We start from the raw sequence: 4425 nt of genomic DNA, 5'->3' as shown, positions 1-4425 counted from the left end.
TCCAAAAAAACCCATCTTAATCTCATACGTCTTCAAATAAGAAGATACATTACGGCCATCAAATAGATTCTTTTCATTTTCAACAGCTTCAATCGCCTTAGTCGCGCTGATTGCATTCTCTTGCTCCGAATATAGTTGCCTTTGTTGAGACAATTGTTAATGATGTAACTTCTACTGCTACTGCATATACACTTGTGTCTGCTGATTTTGAAGTTGCATATACATAGACATATTCTGCAAAATCTGCTTTAAATCATCTATAGAAGTACTTGAAGTAGAAGTCGATGATGGAGTCGAAGTAGAGGACAAAGCAAGAATCGTAGAAGGGGCTAAAATTGATGCTGAAGTATCTCCCATTCCTGAAATTTTTTTAAATGTGACGCTTTCACGTCAGGTTCACCAAAGATGTCGAAGGGTTTTTCGAAAGCAAAGTCACAACCACAGAGGTCCTTGACGAATTTCAAGATAGAAGATCAATCATGTGAATAAGCAAGACGAGAAAATGATGCCAAGTAACAATTTTATTACTATCAAGATGTTTACAAAATACAAGATGAATTCCAATCTGATCAGTCCACTGGTTTTAGGCCACCCGATTTAATTCTGCAGCATTCGTAGATCCTTTTGCTATAATGATTGTATGGATCTTTGAAGCTCCTTCTTACATGTCAGCATGAGAAGAAAAACACAGGCGAGCTTTTCTTGGGGAAATAAAGACAAGTATTTGTTCCAGCATGAAAGGAAGATGCAAGTTTACTACCACAAGTTGGTTTGTTTTGCCCTTTTGTGTTTCTTTAACGGCTGAGAACTCCAGGATTCAATCAAAGCTGCCCAATACTAATCGCCATAACTATAGCAATTCAGAGAAAACATGTTGCACTGTGTTTTATATATAAACTTGATGAGCAAGGCAGGCCGCAGTACTAGTATATCAATAAATTACAAATGTAGAAATCCACTATAAAGAAAACATGAGGACTTGTTGAAATACCCAGCCATGAGTGCAAACTGTAGAAATCATCAATTCCTTTTGCACCATGATACTTAAAGGCTGCCCAAATTCCAACTATAGCGAGCACAAAAGTCAATGCTTGGATAGTAAGATGAACTACTTTCTTATCACTCTTTGTACCAGGAACACCCTTGAACACCAGAATTGCTTCACTTGTGAGGACAATGAGTCCCACTAGCATGAAAACTGGATGCACGTTGAAGACAAGATCATTATTGTCTGCTAGTTGTGTGTTGTATGCGATTAGCGAGAGGCCACCTCAAGCTTGGCTTTGGCCTTCTGCCACAACCGATCTAGCACACTATTTGCATCATCCTATGCTGTAACAAAGCCACTGAGGGCAAAATTTATGAATTGTCCTGTGTAAACACCATTCTCATGGAGGTGACCAACATTCAGCTACACTGACGCATGGTCCTTGCTTTAGAATTGGGAGGGATATAATCTGCATGAGCCATCAACGGATGTGATTGTAGTTCAGTGAGACAGGGCCATCAAAAGCTTCTTCGTAGGGAAGTTGTTGATCATTTTGAGACTCAGTATGGTTATCTTTTAGTGAGATAACAGACTGGAGCAGGATCAAAGAATCTGGTCTTGGTCACTTGCTTCAGATAGGGCTACACTTCACTGGAGAAGGGATGGTAGGTACATTTTCCTTGTTTGCATCAAAATCGACAAGAAATTGCTGCTCCACGGGAGTGAGAAAATCAGGCGTGCAGAAGAAGTCTGCAGATAGGCTCTTCGGGGAGAGAAAAATCATCCTTGACGAGAGAAGAGAGGCGGTGATCAACTTGTTTGTTGAGGAGCCTTCCTGCAGAATAATGTACAGGTCGACATTCTGGCCCTCCTTGTTCTGCATGATGATTGATTGATAGAAGCGCCCTTATGCTCCTCCCCTCTTCTTCCTTCCAAATTTGATCACAAAAAAAACATCTCCTGATTGATCGCTCCCATCAACTGGAATCAAAGCAGGTCGAAAGCCTCTTCTAGAAATAGCCATCCGTCCCCTTTCTTCCTGCTTTTTCCGAAGTGCCTTCCAAGAATCTGTAAATCGTTCCCAGAAGTCTGCAAATAGAGGGCGATCAGTTGCCTTGAGTTGCTCCTTTGTGGCTGCATCAACACTTACATAAAGCTGAGTGTTTGGATCCAGGCTCTCAATTCGATTAGGAAACTGTGCATTTGTCACAAGGAAGGTTGAGATTCTCCCCTTATGCAACTCCCCTATTAGTTTATTGATCTCCATGTACATTATTGGTTCTCCCACTAATGAGAGAGCACAATGTTTAGGATTTAATCCTTCCGTCAATCGATCTTCTTTGACTCTTGGTACACCTTTCATTTGTTTTATCATCTTGATGTGTTGATCTAGTGCAGCCTCAATAATTTCACTTGGATCATCCATTTTCCATTTCCAAGTTTTTCCTACAGGGTTGGTATGATATCTTCAACAAAAGATACATTTATTTGCACAAGACAAACTTGGTGTTGTATCCATGAACCTGTGGCTTTCAATACCATAAAATGAATGTGAACCTAATATTTTATAGCCCATTCTCCTTCTAAATTGTTTGTAACAAATATCAGATTCACTCCCAAATAGCACTTGTCTCTTCTGTGAAATTCAACATGAACCAACTGAAGGCAAAATGTTCAGGTAGAGCAAAGCACAATGTCTAAGTATGTACAAAGTAACAAATATCACACACACAACTTTTTGGTAGATTCCATAGCTCGGATATGCAGTAGTACAACACCACCACATGAGATCTCTCTGTTGGGTACTACCTGGAGTAGGAGGATGCTTGGGTGTGAGGGGGGGCTCTGGCCGTAAATCCCTCACCTTCCGGGCCCTGCACAAGAGACCAACATGACTCGGGATTGGATCTCGAGGCCCGCATACTAGTCTACGGGCGGAATCTTGGATTAGTAATCCCTGTGGATTGCTAGATAGCCTTCGAGTGGATTATGGATAAGCATGCGGGCTAGACTTTATGAATGTATTCCAAAGATAAAAAAGATAACCTATTGAAAAGGAACTTGTTTGACATTGTTTTCCTATGTCAAGTGCTAAGATTACGTGAATATGTCAAGTGCTAAGATTACGTGAAGGAACCAATGTCTAACGGGCTAATTAAGGAAGCTGCTTGATGCATGTCCAACTAAATGTGGTAGGTAATGAGACAACTAAAGCAACCTTGAGAAAAGTGCGGTGGATGTGGCCATGGGTCCGTCCTATGGATGGGTGGTCCCGGTTGGCCAGGAACTTTTCTCAATCGTAATGGACAGCAAGGAGATATTCTCAAAGGAAATGAATAGCAAGGGCACTGACCTAGAGTCTAGGTTACAAAAATCCCAGTTTATGCTATTTTAGGGAAACGGAATGGGACTATGCCTTATGGCAAAGAGGTTGAGCCTTGCATCCCTCTCGTTTCCCATTCTCCTTGAACCAAGTGCAGCGTGAATCCGCTTCGGCCCTGGCGTTTCTGCGTAAAGTAGTTCGCTTGGGGTTCAACGCTAGTTTCCGTTTAGGAAAATGACCATTAGGGGAAACCCGGATTCAGGTCGGTCCTAAGTGGGAACGGCTAGAATACTTCCGCTACGTGGCAGACGCGGAATGTCCTAGATTGCAAACCTCGTAACATTCCATGGGAGTGCCGGGCGGAGCTTTCTCTACTCTCTTTCTGATGGATTGCTAAGACGTGTCCTGAAGTGGACATGTTACAGCAAAGTTCTATCACACATTACATGGTGCATACCAAGCCAATATTTTAAAAGTGTATGAATTGCATAAATTATTAAGCATATTTTTCCTTATGTGTGACATGTGCCTTTGTAACATATCCTTAAAGCGCATGGGCCATAGTTTGTAGAAAAGGGAAGCATTGGATTTTGGTCCATGTAAGGAATGGAAAATTCACATTGGATAGCACATGATGTATACTAAAGAAAAACCAACCATGGTGGAGGATGAATTGTAGAAATCTAATGATCCAATTTCTATCTTGGTTGTATAGGATCATAGTAGCAAATAAAGCTCAACTCTCATAGAAGAGAGCAAAAGAATGTATTGATGAACCAATTGCAAATATGATTAAATGACTTCATGTCACTAAAAGGATGCATTATCATGTCTCAAATGCCCAAGAAAACCATGCCAAGTGACTAGAAACAAGGCTTCAAGAAGGTAGTAAATGGGTCCAAAAAGAGCTAAGATAGTACGATGGAGAATGCATTCAGTGGAAATGCAATTCATTATTTAAGAAACAAAGAGAAAGTGCATCTATGTGAACAAGTCTTAAATTTTAAGCACTATACAAGAGGATTTCACTATCTATCTTATTCATTGAGATTTCAAATATATTGATGTATAGAAAAGATAGCTAAGCCTAAGGTATTTGTAAAGAAGCTTCCCC

General features: G+C 40.7%; 1 pseudogene; it reads right to left on the bottom strand.

Annotated features, from left to right (window-relative positions):
• Positions 1 to 1895: 1895 nt before the first annotated feature.
• Positions 1896 to 2414, bottom strand: LOC148019060 (S-adenosyl-L-methionine-dependent tRNA 4-demethylwyosine synthase pseudogene; annotated as a pseudogene).
• Positions 2415 to 4425: the final 2011 nt, after the last annotated feature.

Source organism: Lygodium microphyllum, chromosome 20, assembly GCF_053477565.2.
Source record: "Lygodium microphyllum isolate KBCC chromosome 20, Lygodium_microphyllum_v1.1.10, whole genome shotgun sequence".
Taxonomy (NCBI): domain Eukaryota; kingdom Viridiplantae; phylum Streptophyta; class Polypodiopsida; order Schizaeales; family Lygodiaceae; genus Lygodium; species Lygodium microphyllum.
Note: the sequence above shows the minus strand (reverse complement) of the source record. Positions and strands in the feature narration are given on the sequence as shown.